General features: G+C 41.1%; 1 protein-coding gene across 9 annotated transcripts in view; it reads right to left on the reverse strand.

Moving 5' to 3' along the window:
• Window positions 1-20,258, reverse strand: part of GNG12 (G protein subunit gamma 12) — a 203,283-nt gene that overhangs the window by 83,114 nt on the left and 99,911 nt on the right. For 2 of the 9 annotated variants that reach the window (XR_005647729.1, XM_039838545.1), the window contains exon 1: window positions 1,026-1,036. The exons of the other annotated variants lie outside the window; for them this stretch is intronic. The gene's annotated coding sequence lies outside the window, so the exon portion shown is untranslated. Of the gene's footprint in view, window positions 1-1,025; window positions 1,037-20,258 lie in introns of those variants that run through there. 9 annotated transcript variants of the gene reach the window in all.

Genomic DNA, 20,258 nt, shown 5'->3' on the forward strand with positions numbered 1-20,258 from the left:
ATCACCAGAATAATATTTAAAATTATTTTTCTATTCATATCTAACTTATCCTGTCATTAAGATACAGGCCTCTGAAAAGCAGAGCTCCCCTACCCTTACATTTCATTAAAAGGTGGAAATGTCCTCCTAAAATGTGCCACCAAGTGCAAGACAAGAGCCTGCAGAAAGGCAGTCCCGCTGCTTTTTGAGCACTTAGATTTATAAGCACAGCTGACTCAAGAAGCACAAAATCATAAATTAAATTGACTGTGAAAAAAAAAATGACTCAAGTATGAATAACACAAAAATAAAACAACACTCCACACCTGAAATCTCAAGAAGTCCAACTAAGGTTATGAGGCTTAGGGAAAGCCTCGGACTTCTGGAAAAATCCCCAGTTGATTTTATTAAAATAATTCTCAGTTAAACTTTTTATACTTTGCCTGAAGAAGTTCTGACCTAAAAAATGGGGTTGGAGGTGAAAAAAGAAGGGTCAGTCCATTTACAGTCAACACGGGCACTGCTTCTGGGGTGTTATGAACATGGGCACAAGGCGTTTAACAAGAAAATCATTCCCTCAGAGCCAAGGCCTTTCTCAGGTGACTGAGCAAACCAAGCTCTTCAAGTTCTGCTATGAGCAGGGCTGAAGCCTCTATTGGCACTATAGGATTACCCAACAGCCTCGAAAACAGCTTCTCTGACTCAAATGTTCTTTCCTCGGATCTTTTCTATTCACCAAGCCAGTCTACTCTTCCCCAAATTTCATTTTCAATCTTCTGTCCAAGAACCTATATACATAGAAACAGTCCTTTTACCTTCTTCCTTAGTCCACCCTCTTGTTCACTTTCATTGCCTACAACATGAAGCCACTTGAGCTAACCAACCTGAGTTAACCAATCTCTTCCTTACTCGACTTTGGTGACCTCTCCTCCCAATCTCTTCCTTTCCTCACACATGCCTCTAAGCCAAGTTGTGGTCCCAGCCCGGAATGTCCTGTCCACTCAAGTCCTATCAGGCCCTGCTAATTCCACTTCCTCCAAGGTGACTCGCCTGCCCCCACCTCCTGACTGACTTCCAATCATCTTCCTGTGTGTTAAGCTCTTTGTGGAAAGAAGCAGACTCCCTCAGGCGACTTCACCTATTAGAGGCTTATTATAAGGATACACAAGACAATAAGGCCCCTGGGGACAGGCCTCACTCAGACCATAAAAGGTAGTTCCAAGAACCGAGAGGAGCCAAGGCAGCTTTGGTAAATGAATTCTCTGGTCTCCCATCGGCGAGAAAGTGGGATCCCCCACACTGATGATAACGATGCCTTTTTCTCTCTGCTTCTATTCCTCCTCCCATACATCTTGGGTCTTCCCCTCTGCTTCTGCTTCCTCATAGTTTCTGCTGACTCACAGCTTGCCTCATAGGCTCTCTATTTGTCTTCCCAGCCACAGATTAGAATGTCACTTGCCAACTTTCCCAGTCCTGGGTATCTTTCATTCACAAATTCCTATAAAGAATCCGGTTTGGGCACATGGTGCCTGTAAACTGGGCTGAGGCTCTTGTGGCAGACCAGGTTGCTTGTCAGACTATGGCTGCACTAGGGTCAGGGGCTCTTCTTGACCCAGACGACTGAGGCTAAGGGAGAAGGGTAGTGAAAATGGTCACATTTAGGAATGTAGCCACCCATTTTTAAGGAATAGTTTGGACTGCTTCTCTCAGCAGAAACTGGACCTTTTTAGAAGGGGCTATAGGCATGGCAGACACATTTATTAGTCTCTCCAGTGAATTGCTCTTCACATCTCTAATGCAATTATAATAAAATGCATCCTCAGGTCATGATTGACAGAGCACTGTATACTATTTTATAATTACTATGACCGTTTCATGCCTATTTGTCCTAACTTTGTACCTAACTAGGTCATGCCAGAGAACCCAGAAACACAGGGATATTTATGGAGAAACTTCACTAGAGGAGGGACTTAAGATTTCACTGGTGTATATCAGCAGCTAGAACTGTTTACACACAGTTCTGATACAGCTGTTCTCAAACTCTTTGGTCTCAGGTCCCCTGTACAATCTTCAAAATTGAGGATCACCAAGGGCTTTTGTTTATTTGGCTTAATCTACTGATAGATACACTATTAGAAATTAAAACAAAATTTAAATATATTTATTAATGCATTAAAAATGTGACAAATCCATTAGATCTTAACAAAAATAACATTTTATGAAAAATAACTGTTTTCCAAAACAAAAGAAAATTTAATGAGAACTGTTTTTACATTTTTGTAAATCTCTTTAATGTTAAGTCTCTATAAGTCTCCTTAATAGAAGACAGCTGGATTCTCATTTCTGCTTCTAGGTCCAATTTGTGTGATATGTTGTTTTAGTTGTAGTATATGAAGAAAGTCTGGCCTCGCAGAGATACTAATGGAAAGCCTTTTCAGATAACTATGGATATTCTTCTTTGCTGTTACACCCAAACTTAAGGGATGGTTTCTTAAAGGTTCATTGAAACCCATTTAGTGAACTTTTCGTGATCTGCTATATTATTAAAATTGATTAGTCTATCTTGCATTTAAATAGATCTTTTTAACCTATGCAGGGTTTGTAACACCATACATTGGTTGGTCATTGAGAAATACTGGTTCACTGAGTTATGCAGGTTTTCCAAATTTTAACACATTTCATTGCACAATATCAAAAAAGCATACTCATTAACATCACCACTGATCATATCACGAAGTCTTTAAAGAGTTAGAACATTGTCAAGCTTCTGGTGGCAAACGCAAGTTTTTCAAAATTTTTATTTTTGCTTGAAAGCTAGAATTTTATCATTGGCAACCAATACTGGCAGTTTTTTTTTTCTTGAAGTAACAAGCTGGATTTGTTCTTTTTTGAGCAAACGTCCACCAAATATTCAAGTCTGAATAATCATAGTTTATCTATGAGATATTCTTTCAAGTGAAAATGGTGTTGGGTAAAAAAGTGGCTAGTTCAGCTTGCAACTCAATCACACGAGTGTTTCTCCTGGAGACAATCATCACACTATCTTATCAGCAGAAGAGCTTTAATTTCCCCATTCAGTCACACAGAATATTAAAAAGATGTGTGTTCAAGGGCTGAGACTTAATGAATTTAATAATTTTTACATTCTTAAGTGAAAATGGCATTTTTGAGTGTGTGTTGGTGAGGAATGTGGGCACTGGTGCAGGGCTACCTTGATTAATGATTAGGCAGCAGCACTTTTAGCCACCACTGTTTTTGGAGCATCATTCCAAATGTCAATGCAATGAAACAGTCAAATAATATCTTAATATTTTAAAAATAATTTGATCTTGTGGATTCCTTGAAAGGATCTTGAGACCCTCAGGGTCTACGGACCACACTTTGAAACACACTGTTCTAAAAAGTGTTTAATAAATATTCTTGAATCCCTCAATGAATAAATAAAACTTCATGGTAAGCAGGGAGGTTCTGGATGAGATAGTTTTTCAGTTGGGCCATCAAGACCACATAGGATGTTTGAGGTGGAGGAGGTTGGGAGAAGCACAAGCAAAGGTAAAGAACTAGAAATGTGCTGAGAACCTTCCAGGAGCAGAAGCATAAGAAAGTACAAGTTCAGGTGCCAGCACCTTATACATAGCAAAGCACGTTCACACTCATCATCTCTATTGATTCCTTCACCACAGCAGTCCAGAGAGATGGGGATTATCATCTCTCTCATATAGATAAGGAAACTGAGGTCACTCTGGAAGCTCTCTGAAGGCAGACACCATGTTTGTTTTCTTCACTAATGAATATTAGAAACCCTCACGCAGTGATCAGCACATCAAAGGCACACAATAAAAACTAACTGAATAAATAAACAAATGGGTCTCAGAGGAATTATCTGTTTAAGATCACGTAGTTAGGAAGTGGTGGCCTCAGGACTGAACCCAGGTCTTCTGGAACCAAATCCCACACTGTTCTCACCATACCCTGATGTTTTCAAAGTGACAGAAACCAGGGCCATGCTGTGAGGGGCTTGACAGTACAAGTGGTTTATGAACGGAGGAATTTTTTAGTAAGAGATTAGTTGTATGATCACAGAAGGACCTGGGAAAGCTTAGAGTGGAGAGGAAGAGAGACCAGTTTGGATTCTTTAAGTGGTCTAGGTGAAAAGCATGACTTGGGTGGGTGGGGGTTGGAGTACAAATTTAACCTGATTCTGATACTTAAACTGTGTGAATTTGGACAGCTTATCTGTCCTCTTCAATCTTTACTTCCCTCATCTGCAGAATGCAATGATAATAATAATATATAATTTCATAGAGTTGTTCTGAGCGTTAAACGAAAAAAATGTACACAAAGCAACAGCACAGTTCTTGGCTCAATAAATATTAGCCACAAAAAAAAAAAAAAAAGGAGGAAAGGAGAGGGAGAGGAGAGAGAAAGGAAGGAAAGGGGAGAGGAAAATAAGAGGGAGGGAAGAAAGGTGAAGGGAGGAAAAAAGGGGGGAGGAGGAGAAGGAACTATTTGTTGAATGCCTGAGTGAACCTGGGAAGTGCCAGAGAGCTATAAGCCCTTCTTGTAGATTCTTACCTAGAGAATAAGAAAAAAAAACATCAGATCATTCTAAGGTTTCAAGCCTGGGTGACCAGAAGAATGAGCTGATATGCAGGTGCCCACTGGGCATCCGAATGGAGATGCCCAGGAGGCTGATACTGTGGATGCCAGAGGTCTAGAGGTCTACTGTGGAGAGGGAAGGGACAGCCAGGGGTAGGGCACAGAGTAATGGATCAATTAATGTCTATGGGATATATGGCATTGTAAATGAGGGCAAATAGAAAGGAGGATAAAACAGGATGAGAGATACAAAAAGGAAGCATCTACTTAAAACTATCTACTGGCTCCAAAACCTTGTTTGCAAGGCACATTTAGACTATCTCCTCTGTCTCTAGCCAGCCACTCCTGCTGCTCAGCATCAGACTTCTATAGACTCTGTTCTCACTGCCTGCAAGGCATTCACTACTTCCCAGAGCATAGTTTTTTGAAAAGTGGCACTTATGGCAATTGTTATTTTTAAGGTCCTATATTATAGCAAAAACAAAACAGTCATTAGAGAGAGTAGCATTCAGTTTTGAAGATCTGGTTCTCTCATCGCCCCTGAGGTTGCCCTGTCTGCTACCTCTTCATGCCCTGCCACACACTCATGTCTCCCCGGCTCCTTCCCAGGTTCCCACTGGACCCTGTTCCTTCTGCCCACAACTCTTTGGTCCGTGTCCTGCTGTAAGAGTGAGGTGTGTCTCTCTTTCCTGACATGTCTCAGATGCTCAGTCCCAGTTGGGTGGCTGAGTAGGCAAGGAAAGTGGATAAAGTGCCATAAGAGGCACAGCAGGCAGAGGATGGGATAGCTCTGGTCAGAGGTGTGAGAAAAACACCAAGAGTGCCAGCTCTAGAAAAAGCTAGTGGATTTCATAAAAAGAAGACTGTTAGAAATCTAACACATGCATTCTCACTGGGAGGGGTATTGCCCCCACCCCCAGTGGTTGGAAACTGGTTTTGGGGAGAGGAGAGTCAAAAACTCTTACATAATAGCTTTGGGGCCTCTAAAGCTCAATCCTACACAAGAAAATCTTATTCCTTAATATTTATTTAAAAATATTAAATAAAATGAGACATTAATAAATAAAATTCTCCTCATTAGGGAGAATTTAAATTTAAGTGAATTAACTACCTTAATTATAATTATTTTAATTTTTCTCCTTTTGGGGTGATAATTTTTAAAAAGGTTGAGAAGCACTGACCTAGATGGTGATTCGGTAAAAGGGGTGAGAAAATAGCACCCTGTAAGGACTGAATGTAGAAGGAGATGGTGGAGAAAATAGCAGAGATGGTGGCTTTTTTGTCTTTCCCTTCATGGATAAGCTTCCTGAGCCATAATTACATTGAGCACTGACTACATGTCAGCTCCTGCATTCAGTGTTTTACATGTATTATTTGACTTTTATCCTCGCAACCACCTTATGAAGTTATGTTCCCTTTTTTACAGATGCTTAGAGAATGTAGGTAGTTTATCCAAGGACCCACAAGCGGTTGGTAGTAAATGATGTGAATTTAGTACTTAGCCCAGGCTGGACACATCGTAGGAGTGTAATTATTTTAACTATGAGCAGAGCTGGCAGGCTTGAGCACATCTGCTGGAAGAGAGGAAGAAGTTTCTGCTACGTGGTGGGTATACCAAAAAAAAAAAAAAAAAGTTATTTGAACAAGAGAGTAGAGAAGGGAAAATGTAGCAGGGAGAGGAAAGGACTGATGGAGATGGAATCCAGGCAACAGGACATGACAGATTCCAGGAGGAAGGGCCTGCCTTGGCAAGCAATAGAGCAGCGAGAGAGACAGGAAGGAAGCTGAGAAAGCCGGTTCAGGGCCTTGGGGGAGAGCAGGAGTGGAGTAATCCTATCCCCACTGGGGCCAGCAGCTAAAGGCAGACTGCATGAATTCCTGGTGGAATCAATCAACAGGACAGCATTACTTTCTCCAGCAATCTTCTTGAATGACAATCAGTTCATTAATATCATGTCTCCCTCTCGCTCCCTAAAGCCCAGACTTAGAAAAGGTAACCACACACTGTGCTTTAGTGAAGTAATTCCCAACCTTTTCTAGACAAATTCTTGCCACCAGAAACAAAAAATAAACAACTCCTCAGGCACTGAATAATAGCTGTTTAGTCTCTGTTGTGTGAGAAAATGCTCGATCCACATTAACTTTGTCCAGCTGAGACACTTAATATGACTTCATAGTGTCTTTATCATAAAAATGCATTTGAACAACAGATATCTAATACATAAGACCTTCAGTCCATGCCTGCTTTACATCTGAATTTGCAAGCCCGTTGCAATAAATCCTCCCCCCCACAAATCCCCACCTTGGACCATAGGTTGGGGACAACTGGTATACAAGAAAGGCAAGTGACGTCCTAGATAGGGAAGGGGTCTGGCATTACCCAGACCTCGGTTCAAATTCCAGTTCTCCAATGACCAGCAATTTAATGACAGGTGAGTTACTGAAATTCTGTATGACTCAGCTTTCCCTTTTGTGAAATGCAAATAGTAATACAAGGGTTTTAGCTTCAAATGAGACTGAATTGATCATATCTAATACAGTACCGGATACACAATGGGTCGTTACTATTATTTCTGTTCTCTACAATCTGTGGTTCAATTTTCAAAGTGAAGTCCGGGACTAGCAGCATCAGCATCACCTGGGAACCAGTTAGAAATAGAAATTTTCAAGCCTCACCTCAGACACACTGATGCCTCTGGGGGTGAGCCTAGCAATATTTATTTTAACAAGCCTTCCAGGTGATTTTGGTGCTCACTAAAATTTGAGAACCACTTTAGAGTAATGGTTTTCAATTTTTTTTTTCCTTTATACAGAGGAATCTTTCCTTCAAAAGAGATCTTATTCAGAAGGTTGGTCTGTGAAACACGTACATTTGAAACGGCTCTGATGGTAATGGGTAGAAAACTCTGACATGTACTCTCTGGATCTTGCCTCATTCCCTGAGCCATCCTGAAGGACCACAGGGGCAGGAAACAGTAATCTTTATACTACAATTTTTGTAGTTACAGATACTACAATTTTTGGTGGCACCATCGGAAGAGTTAAAAGACTTAACACTACACTAAACCATTTAACCATGATTACAAGGCAAACCCTAAACAATAAAATGATGTTTCCCCGGGGTTTTAAAGGACATCTACAACTAAGCCACTTTTCACTGGGTCACCGTTCAGCACCCACTGCTGGCTCCACTCAGCTATCTTACATGCTTGGGGCAAAGTTCTCACAAGTGTCAACCTACTTATCTCCTTTGGCCCCAGCTTGATGTTACACTGCCTGTAACCCAGAGCAAGTTGTAGTCCGCTCACATCAGATCAGAAGACCCAATTAATCTGTGGTAGCAAAGATACATTTTATTCCTTGGTCAAAACTTGGAGGCACACTTCTGAAGAGACTTGAGGCACACCAGTGAGCTGTGGACATGCTGGTGGGGAATTGGCACCTAGGAACAAAGTTTAAAAACCACTGAGGTAGAGGCTATACCCAAGGACACAATCCTGAGGGGGTTTTATTTATTGAAGAATAGAGAGTACCACATATTCCACATGGGACTTAGGCAGGCTGACGTGAGAAAAGGAACAAAAGCAAGCAAGCCAGTAGGAGAGCCACAGCTTTCCAGAGGCAGAATCTGCTTCGGTTTTAGACGAAACAACTGACTGTGGAATAATAGATAAGGAATACCTAGTTAAGCAAATTTATTATAAAAAACTAGCATCCACTGATCAAATCAGTTATCTGTCATCAGTACCATGTCTTCCAGCTCATATTTCATAAGGGCTGTGTTATTATTGTCTCTACTCTGACAGTAAGGATCACCTTGACACAGTAAGTTCACCACCTGCAGCATCTTAGAGAAAAGAAAACCCATCCGTGAGTTATATCAAAATGAAAAATATTTTCAGACACCAAAGACTATTTTTTAAAAAGTTTCTACTACGGATTTCTTCTCACCGATTTTTTTATTTGAAAATTTGAGCTTTTCCCAGCATCACTGGGGGCGGGGGGAGGGGTTGCAGAACAGGTGTCAACTTCAGGTGACAGATGAGGAAACTGAGGCACAGGCAGGGTAAGTGCCCTGCTAAAGATCACACTGCTGATCAGTAGAGAGCCAGGTCTAAAGACATAATGAGGCCTTAGAGAGAGATCTAGTCCAACCCACTCATTTTATAGAGAGGCCTTTTTCATTCAGAAAGTGGGTGTGATTGGCCCAGGGTGATTCTCCTGGTTTGGCACAGGCCAGCTGTACCTGAGCCACTAGCGAAGAGAGCCTCTCAGCTGGTGAGAATGCAGTAGGAGGTAAGGACACATCTTTTCTCCTCCTCAATGTCTCTAAAGTTGGGCTGTCTAAAATGGTAACCACTAGCCACATGTGGCTAAATTTTAATTTTAATTGATTAAAATTAAATAAAGCAAAAAATACAGCTTTTGGGTTAACTAGTCACATTTCAAGTGCTCAAGAGCCACCTGTGGCTGGCGGCTACCATTCTGGACAGACTGAACATGTCCATTGCTACAGAAAGTTCTACTGCACAGAGCTGCTCTAAAGTACATGCTTTATGACAAGAATGTCATTAGGTGGAACAGGCAGCTGAACCTGGAACCAGGAGTCCCGAGGACACTACCAATTAGTTCTATGAATCTCTGTGCTTCAGTTTCCTCATCTGTAAAAAAGCAGAAGTTGGGCTCCATGATCACAATGGCCTCCTTCAGCTGTAACATCCCATAATTCTGAACCTAAAACTCCAGATGGAAGACTCCTGACACCATCCACTTTTCTTTTCTAGGACTTGCATACTGGCCCCTTATCAAATTAGATCAAGAAAACAATGCACTCGGACTCTACTATTTCCTGTAGCATTGTAGTTGCTGAGTAAGAATTAAACACCATCCTCCACATTATTTCAAGGGTTAATGTAAGAAATAGCCATGAGAACAATCTCTCTAAACTTTCTCCAGAAAAAAGCTTCTGACGATGCTAAGGAATCTGTCCCTAACGTCCTTCACATGTGGGCCTACAGGACCAATTTGGTGGATTTTAGGGCCAGAAAAATCTATATTTCTCTAGACAGTTGGTAATTTCCTTTCACCACAGAATGAAAACTACATTGTTCACTCTAATTTTGGGTGGGGAGGGGTTATTCGCTTCTCAGAGGATCAGATGATTATATTTCAGTTGATGCCTAAACACAGGACTCTGTCTCCACAGCACCTGACGCCTTGTGTACAGAGCTCCTGATGGCTTCCGGGCACTGTAGCTCTATGACACTGAATAAATATTTTCAGCAGAGGCTGTCTCTAACACTTTTTCAAAATATAGCTAGAATGATAATATGCTTAAAAATTAAATAATTCAATGATCTACCCACTATACCACACTGCAGAAATATGAATTTGGAGTACTGTAAGAATAAAAATCGTGAACCTCAAAATGACTGAGCTGAACAGAATTACTTATCAGAACGGCAGAATTCACAAAAGGCTGGCTTGTGGAGATTTTGGCATCCTCCTTCCCACCATTATCTCCATCAGCCTCTCCAATTAAATTAAGTTCCAATTAATTAAAATAACAATAGCAAACATTTATTGAGCACTTTAGTTTACTCAGTGGCAGGCACAGTTCTAAGCACTTTATATATATTAAGTTATGCCTCATAATAACCCCAGGAAGAAGGCACATTATCATCTCCATTTTCCAGGAGAATAAACTGAGGCATTGAAAGGTTAAGTAACTTATTCAAAGTCACACAGTAGCCAAGTGGCAGAGCTGGGATTACTCTCTGCCAGTCAGATTCCTGCTTTCTCTCACTACGAAACATTGTCTCACCTTATAAAGTACAAATTTTAAAACATTTTTAGAAAACATTATAAAAACATGAAGCAAAGTAAAAAAATATATATATATTTGCTCAGCAAACACCCCTTCCAGATTGCCAGCCCTGAGCCCTTCCTGTGTAGAAATTCTGGGGAACGCCAACCCTTAATTCTGTCACTTTTCCAGCATTTACTCTAAACTTCCTCAACATTGTTTTCCAGTAAAATAACCAAAATCCCAGCATTCAGTGCAACAATCAACTAAAGGTAGGTTAACACTTAGCAAAACTTCCTATTTATGACAACTCCATATTAACAAGGGCATGTCACAAATAAGAAAAAGACAATTGAGCTGGGAATCAATTCTGGTCTTTGCAGTTGTTATGAGATAGGTTAACAACAAATTTGCATGAGCAATTTCTAGAGATTTTACAAACATGGTACCTGCCAGGAAGCAGATCCACTTTCTTTTCTGGACTTTCTGTCCTCACACAGACGTTGACTCCATTTAGCCTCAGGTTTTACTGTGCTGTTATGTTTTATATGCTTATCAGAACAATCTTCTGTGGGCAATAAAAGTCTCTTAAAGGGACTAGAAAACCTGAGTTAAGTGTGTTTTTTTAGTACTAGAGTGTGGCATGGTCTAATCAAGTAGGCACAGGTTTAAATTCTGACTGCTCATGAGCTGTGCAACCTTGGGCAAGTTATTGAACCTCTCTGAGTAGTAATTTTTTCTTCCTTAGAATGAACTAATTATACTTTATGGGGTAGTAATGCCTGGTCAAGAGCAGGCACACAAAAAAGTTACTTCCCTCTAATCATCAAAGTTGTAAAAAGTGAAGTTAGTTTGAAAACTAAGTTGCACTCCTTTCATTTTTCATTTTTATTTGATTTACAACCATAAGAGTTCCCAACAGACTCCCACTTTCAGATGCTACCATACAGAAGGCTTCTAGCTCTCAAGGGGAAATGGGGAAATCTATGTGGGGCCAACATTCAATTCAAACAAAACCTCACACACACAAAAAAATGTATTTGTATATAGCAGAACAAATCCGCATATCATTTACATGAATTAATTTTACAAGTCACCTTCCCTCAAAATTTTTTCTTTACTAAATGTGTGATAAAAATATGCTATTGGACATAAAACAAAATGAATGTTGACCACTAATGACATTTCTAGTCAAAAATTCAAGAACCTACATATATCCCTCAAAAACAGTAATTTGCTCTTAGGTTCCATAGGACAAAACTTGCCATGAATAACATTTATGTCACAGAATCTCAAGATTCAGTTTTCTCAAGAATAGTGTCCAGGAGGTGGTATGACTTGCCAGAGAGAGGCTTTGGCCAAAATCCCTTTGTGCCCATGTAGCTCGTCCCCAGAGCTGTGCTGTTACACTATGGGTGACTGTCAAAATGAGAACAGTGACACTCTCCCTTCAAGAATACTTTTTGTTTTCACTTCACAGGATACACCAACTATTTGTTCATAAGTAGGAAGAGGTAGATTAGACAGCTCAAAGGTAGAACTCAGTGTGTTTCAAGGAAGGCGCTCTGTGGGCTGACATGCAGATAGGATTTGTGCTCACAGGCTGCTCCCAGACCCCATAATTACATGAGGAAAATGAGCCATAATCCATAAGACTCATTGGCAGCCAAATCATGACATCCCCTCATGTCAAATATTCATACTGCAGAGACTCAGCATTAACTCAGGCAGCAAGAAGGCCACCCTCCTGGCATTCCCCACCCTTGACCGTGTACTAGGAACCACCTAGGAGCTTTCCAGAGAGATGCTGCCCTCTGGGCCCCATGCCAGAGGGGTTGACTTCATAGGTCTGGGGTGCAGCCAGGGCTTCGTGGTTTTGAAAATCACTCCCCAGCTGAATGTAACGTGCAGACAAGTTTCCTAACCACTACCTCGGTCTCTCCTGCTATCAAGACTGCCTGAACCACTAAGTCTATTCCCTTTTTTTTTTTTTCTTTTATTAGGGGGGGAAAAAAAAGATAAGCTAATGTACAAAGTCCTAAATTTTAAACTTTTCTTAAGGAGAGAAAGTTCGAAGTCAGAGTCCTTACCTCCCTAATAAAGATTACAACCCAATCTGAGTTATTAGAGCACATAATATATATTCCTGAGTGTAAAGGGTATCCCCTTTCAAAGAAGGTGGGAAGGGAAATACATTGAGACGTTTATGGAGAGGAAAAGAAGTCTAAGGAACAGCTTCACTGCCCTTTGGATATCTTTACAAGAGCTTTCCCAAATCTCGAAGCCCCTGCCTTCTCTGGCTGCCTCCTCCTGGACGCGCTCAGCCCTACAGTCTTAATTACAAATTACTCTTAAGTGAAGTCTTCCTGCTTCCAACTCTGGCCGCCTCTGTCCCCTACTTCCATCCCAGATTTCCAGGTGGGTGCTCACCGGTGAGGGTGTGACCCATAAATACCAGTGAAGTAGCAGAAAATGAAATGCGTGGGGAGAGAAGTTGTGTCTCAAGGTCCCTGCCCACTCAGCCATTCTGGTACAGGTGGGCCAGGTGATAAATGGTTCTGAGCGTGCCCAGCACCCAGAAAGACCCCTAGCTTGCAGGGTAGATTGGACAAGGCTGCACAAAACAGAACAAAAGGCGTGGGGTTCTAATCTCACCTCTGACATTTGCTAGCTCCATGGCCTTGGGTAAATAATAGAAACTTTCTAGAAAGAGCCTCAGTTTCTCCATCTGTGGAGTGTAAATTAATGTTTGACCAGCGTTTTAGTCCATTTGAACTGCTGTAACAAAAATGCCATAGACTAGGTGGCTTAAACGACAAATATCTATTTCTTAGTTATAGAGGCTAGAAGTCCAAGATGAAGGTGCCAGATTCAATGAGAGCTTGCTTCTAGTTTCATAGATGGCTGTCCTCTCACTGTGTCCTCACCTGGTGGAAGGGGCAAGACAGCTCTCTAGGGTCCTTTTTATAATGGTGCTAATCCTATTCATGAGAGCTCCACTCTATTACCTAATCACTTCCCAAAGGCCTCACCTCCTAAGGCCATTATATTGGGGGTTAGGATTTCAACAAATGAATTTTGGGGGGATATAAACATTCAGTTTATAACAACCAGACTCCTCACAAAGCTTTTTGAAAAGAACTGCTCAAAGTTGGATTATTTTAATAAAATATAAATTCTCTGAACATTTATTGAGTCTTCTCCACACTGGACACTGCCTGTCATTGGCAATACAAAAACATGAAAGAATGTCACAGATTTCAAGGGGTACAATATATTCTGAAGAAGAGACAGAAATATGGCAGGTAAAACTATACAATTCAATGTAATCATTTGTTCAATAGCAGGCCACTGGAAATCCAGACAAGGGAAAATTTAAATATGTCCAGCGATGGGGGTAAAGAAGATATTGAAAAGGTGCCAGCAAGAGTAATACCATTTATGGAGCTGTAGATGTCAGGCACTGTGCTAAGCCCACTGTGAATATGATAATTTTAGATGAGCCTCCAAACAATCTTGTGAAGTAGGGAGATCCTTATTTTACAGATGAGGAGTCTAAAATTCAGACAGTACTACGGTCTGAATGTGTGTGTCGCCTCAAAATTCATGCTGAAATCCTAAACCCAGTGTGATGGTATTAAGAGGCAGGGCCTTTGGGAGGTGATTAGATCTTGAGGGTGGAGCCTTCATGAATGAGATTAGTGCCCTCATAAAAGAGACCCCACAGAGCTCTTCACTTTCCCCCAGTGAGGGTTCAGTGAGAAGAGAAGGCAGCAGTCTGTGAACACGGAAGTGGGCTCTCATTAGATGCTGAACCTGCCGGTGTCTTGATCTTAGACTTTCCAGCCTCCACAATTGCGAGAAATAAATTCGTCACTTATAAGCCATGTCATCTACGGTATTCTTTTATAGCACCCTGAAAGGACTGAAACAGAGAGGTAGTCATTCACTCAAAGTCACATGTCTAGGAAGCAGCAGAGCTCGGCTGTGGACTTGACCACAAGACCTGGATCTTCATCTTTTGATGACACTGCATCTACTTCAACTGTGAAGCCATTTTAATTTCCCCACGCCCTCGCCCCAGCCAAGGCAAAGCCAGGCACACTCTCGTCTGTACTTCCACACTTCTCTACTTCCACTGCTGTTTAACGCTCCTATCTTAGTATTATTTGTTTCTGTACCTGCTCCCCCATTAAGCTTGGTGGTCCTTAAGGGCTGGAATAGAATGCAGCAAGTGCCTTGTAAACAGTTGGTCTTTAATAAATGTTTTTGTAATGGATGAAAGAGAATGAAATTATGATAGGTTTCAAAAGACAGGCAGGAATTCACTAGGTAATTTGAGGGAAACTCTCGAAAGTAGAGACAGTACCTGACTCATGTCTCCAGAGTAGTCTGGCACTTAATATAGGTGCTTAATAAGTGTGTAATAAACTCTAGGCAGAGGACACAGGGTGATGAAATCCAGAGAGATTTAAGGCTACGTAGGGAGTATGGGTAACTTGGCCAGTGTGAATCAATAGAGACGGTTTGTGGGAACACAGAAGTGCTTCTCAAACTATCCATGGTGAAAAGATCAGTTTTTTTGTTTCATTTCCAATTCATTGTGGACCAATACTTCTTTAAAATGCAATAAAAGCAAACTGCTAGAAAAATATAAAATGCAAGTCCAGTATTTCATTAGATTCAGATGTAAAGTGACTGTCGAATTGCTATGAAAATGTCTAAGTATGTACTCTCCATGTGTGTACTCACCTGGTTGCAGATCATTAAGAAAGAGTTCTGTCTGCAGGCCAATCTTTGCATGGCACTGGGAGGGAGAAAGGATGATGTGAAGAGCAGTAGAAAAGATGAGCTTCCGTCATGCTATCAAAGTCTCTGGGATAATAATGTTCACCGCGGGCTTTCTGGGATAATAATGTTCACCGCGGGCACTGTCTTAAGTGCTCCACACATATTAACTCACTTAAATTCCACAACCTATCTGTGAGGTTGGTGCTATTATCATTCCCATTTTACTGATGGGGAAACTGAGACACCGAGCAGCTAAATAACTCTTCCAAGATTCCAGCATTCATAAAAAGCGCAAGCAAGCCTTGAACCTGGATAGTGTGAACCCTTAACTACTACTAACTGATGCGCTTGGGGAGCTGTGAGAAAGGAAGTGACATATTCGGATTTATGTTTTAGAAAAATCACCCCGGTGGTAGTGTGGAGGGTAGAGGTCAGTTAAGAAGCCAAGGCAACAATCCAGGTGAGAAGTAGTGGGGGTAAAGAGAAGGTATGTGGGCTAGTTAGAAAGTGCAGGCATTCGTAGGAGGACAAGGGCTGTCTGAGCTGGGAGGGGTTCCACATGACTCAAGAGTTCAGCTCCTGGCATCCTGGGTAGATGGAGATGTCTTGGGCTAACTCCTCCAGAAAAGTCAGGAAGAAAAGCAGGTTTCGATGGGAAGATAAAGAGATGGTTTTTAACAATGTCCTACCTGAATTTGAAGAACCTAAGATAGATGATCTGCAGCTGTGTCTTAGGGAAACTCTAGAAACTGTGATTTTAGAGTAGTTTATCAAATTCAGGTAACTAGTATTTTTTTACTCCAGTTCTGCTAAACTACTCTTCTTTCTCCTCTGTCCAGGTTACACTTAAAATAGTTTAAAAAGAAGAAATTCCCCAATGCTAAACTTTACTCCCTTTGAAAACCACATACAATATATAAAAGAGTTCTTCTGGTCAGCAATTCTCATTTTCACTAAGGGGTGTATGGGGGCATGTTTCCACACACCAAGTAATTCTTGACATTGGGTATCCTACAATTGCACTCAATTCTGATATTATCTACCCAAAGACAGCATCAGACTCCACAGCTTAAGGGCTCAGTCCTGCAAGACTGCCTTCCCCCAATCTCAACTTCGGACAACAGTAGCAAGCTCAGGTTATCACTTGTGGCTCCTCACCCACCAGCTACAGATCAGAGGATCCCATGACTCCCTCCTTGTGTTCAACTAACTTGCTGGAGTGGCTCACAAAAACTCAGAAAACCTGTTTACTCACTAGATTACTGATTTATTACAAAGGATGTTAAAGAATACAGCTGAACATCTAGATGGAAGAGATGCATAGAGCAAGGTATGGGGAAAAGGCTCTGAGCTTCCCATGCCCTCTCCAGGTGTGCCACTCCCCCTGGATCTCCACCTGTTCATCAACCCAGAAGCTTTCCGAACCTTGTCCTTTGGGTTTTATGGAGGCTTCATTACATTGGCATGATGGATTAAATCATTAGCCACTGGTGATTAATTCAACTTCCTGCCCTGCTCCCCTCCCAGGAAGTCTGAAGAGTGGGAATGAAAGTTCCAACCTTCGAATCACATGGTTGGTTCTTCTGGCAAACAGCCCCCATCCTTAGGTGGGGTCCAAAAGTCACTACATTTGCATAAAGATACCTTTATCTCATCACTTAAGAAGTTAAAAGGTTTTTAGCTCTATGCCAGGAAAGGAAGGAAAGCCACGTATACATATATTTATTACAAATCAGAATATCACAATTTGTTTATAGCTGTATCCCCACAGAGTAGGTAACTGATAAGTACTTCCTGAATGAAAAAAAGATCATTTTTGAGCTTATCAAAAATGGGAAAGAGAATGACGAGACAGGATCTTTGTCCTCTAATGAGCTAAGCAGTTATTAGCAAAGAAACACCTGAGTACAAGAGACAATGTCACATGCAATGCCTTCTCTTCCCTGTGTTCCTTCCCCTTTTAGAAGGCCACCCCCTCCAACCCCACACCTGGTGGACACCTCTCCCTCTTGCACTTTTCACATGGTACCACCAGGGACTATGGACAGGTAACAGGGTGTCATGAAGATCACTGACTACAGAATCAGACAGACCTGGATTCAAGACAAGATGCCACCACCACTTACTACAGGGCTCTGAAGCAATATTTAGTCTCTCTGAACTGGCTTCCTCACTTTTAAATGGAGCATTACCTGCCTCAGAGGGCTACTGCAAGGTGAGAGAAAGTATATGTAGAGCTCTGAGCACACAGTATGTAGGTGTCACTCAAGGAGTAACCATCATCATCACTGTCAGCAAATTAACTATTTTCTCTCAATCAGTGTTTGCCAAATGTAAATAACTTCAATTGAAATAAAAGGTTATAGGTATTAAGTGAGCACTATGAGCATTACAATGATAATAGTTAACACCTGAGTACTTACTATTCGCACGCTGCATGTTTTATATACTTCAGTAGCTCCTTTATTCCTAAGCCAAAGATATTCTAAGAAGCATATTCTAAGAAGCATATTCTGTTCAATTTAACATCCCTAATATTGGGATAATTTTTTGTGGCAGGCAGAATGGCCCCCCAAAGATGTCCATGTCTAATTCCTGGAATTTGTGAATATGTTGTATTACATGGCAAAAAGGACTTTGCAGGTGTAATTAAGGTTATTGGTCTTAATATAGGGGAGTGGCCTGGGTTATCCAGGAATCCCAAGTGAATCAAATGAGCCATTTACAACAGAGAACTTCCTCCGGCTGGAGGCGGAGAAATGGAACAGAAGGTGACCTCCAAGAGATTCCAGGCATGAGAAGGATGTGCCATTCTGCTGGGGGCTCTGAGATGCAGGTTCCAAGTACAAGGACCAGAGGGAAGTCTCTAAGAGCTGAGGAGGCCTCCAGCTGACAGCCAGCAAGGAGGCAGACCTTAGTCTTTACATGCAAGAACTAGATTCTACCAACAGTCTAAATGACCTTGCAAGTGGTTTCCTCCCAGAGCTTCCCAGTGAGATTTTGGAATGTAAAAACCAGACCAGAGAAACCAGACAAGCCCATGCTGATTTTTGACCTACAGAACTGTGAGAAAATACACGTGTGTTGTTTTAAACTGCTAAATTTGTGATAATCTGTTATGGCAGCTATAGAAAATTAATACTGTTAGAGTTGATGTGGGTTATACAGAATGGGCAGAAATTTTTTTTCTTTGTGGCACACAGAATAATGGCACGTCTCATAATAGATGGCCTTTTAGATTTGTTAAAATATATTATTATCTCTATTTTGAAAATGGGAAGTCATTTGAGAGGTCAAGTGACTTGCCCAGGTGATTCAGACTGCAGGCTCGAGCTCTGAACCATCACGCACAGTCAGAAAGCACTTAAGGACTGGGGAATCCTGCTAAAAGGCCAAAGGAAGCCTAACATGACCCCACCCCTCAGCCCGTGTCTGACACAGGATCCTTAACACAGTTGCCCACAAACACCTAGCCAGGATCCCAAATTAGCAGGTAAAAAAAAAAAGAAAAAAAGAAAGAAATTCAAGATAGAAGGAGGTACCTACCCTCAGTAGCATTAATTCATTCACTACGATGGACCACCTCAAGGTGATAAGTAACTTGCTAGATACAAGCAATAGAACAGACCACAAGCCAGACTTTATGGAACTGACACTATAGTGTGGGGCGATCAACACTATAGTGACAGAGACAGAAGCACTGGAAGAAAAATATAAGCATCCGGAGAGCTGAAAACCAATTTCACAAAAGTAATAATCCACATATTTAGGAGCTGACAAGAAAGCACTGGGCCTGGACAATCAGACTCTCCTTTCTGGAGCTTTTAAGAGCCGCTGCTAAATGTAAGACCTCTGAGAGAGTTTTTTGTTGTTTTGTTTTTGTAAGATTTTCTTGTTTGTTTGTTTGATGGAGATGTAGCCTAACTTTATACAGAACTACCTCGTATGAATTTCTAAAAGCAATGTCCTAAATCTTAATTTCTCTCTCAATGGATTTCATTTTTAAAAAGAGAAAAATTAATTTGTATTAAAATAGCATCCCAAGAGCTGACTGAAAGAGCATCTCAGAAAGAAAGATGATTCTGTGCAACTCCAATCCTACAACCATTGTCAAATCCCAAATTCTGGTTGGTCACCTTACCTTGTACTTTTACTTTCCTCTTCTCTTTCACTTTGGAAATGAAGTAGACAGCTCTCTGATGGTGAAATCAAAGGTAGAACAGAAGCTCGATTCATCAGATAAACAAAAAAATGTGCCACGCCTAACCTTTCAAGAGATGCATGGGAATGGAAAACTAGATTTCTTAAAAGATTTTGCAGAAATGCCATTGGAATTTATATTCTCAATCTCTCTTGTTTTTGTTTGAGAGGGAGAAATTCTAGACTAGAAGATCATCTTCATAAGGGTTTTGGAGAAGCCCCAGTTTAATAATACCATTAGCTGAAACTATTTATAAATCAGACATTAGCAATTGGCATAAAACCCTACTTTCCACTTCTCTCAATTTTGCACTGACAATTTGGCAGCCAACTCTACCCTTAGGCCCAAAAGAGCCATCATATCCTTAAGTCTGTATTTAAGAGATTTTGACAGCAATATAGGCAAGAGGCTCACTTCAGGAGGAAAGGTCAAAAAATGACCACAGGAAGATCAATAGGCGTGGACAGCACACAAGAGAAGATACACGACGGCCCCCAGCTTCCACCTTGCTCATAATTTAAAAAATTTAAATGACTCCAAATTATCATCTCTCATTAACCAGATTAGGAAAAATAGAAAGAGATGACACAGTTCTCACTGGTGGGGCTATGGGGAAACAGGCCATCCAACACATTGCCTGTGAGAGGGCAAAATGAGTCAACCCTTCCAGAGGGGGATTAGTGGGGCCTATGATTCAGCAGTCCCATTTCCGGGAATCCATCCTTTAGGTACACCTACACAAGCGCAAAATGACTTATTATACTTTTATTTGTTGCAGCGCTGTCTGTAATAGCAAAAGACTGGAAATAATCCAAAGGTCCAGCAATACAGATTGGCCGAATAAACTATGGTACATCTGCACAATGGAAAACTATTATGCTG

Source organism: Pteropus medius, unplaced genomic scaffold, assembly GCF_902729225.1.
Source record: "Pteropus medius unplaced genomic scaffold, Ma_sr-lr_union100, whole genome shotgun sequence".
NCBI classification, from domain to species: domain Eukaryota; kingdom Metazoa; phylum Chordata; class Mammalia; order Chiroptera; family Pteropodidae; genus Pteropus; species Pteropus medius.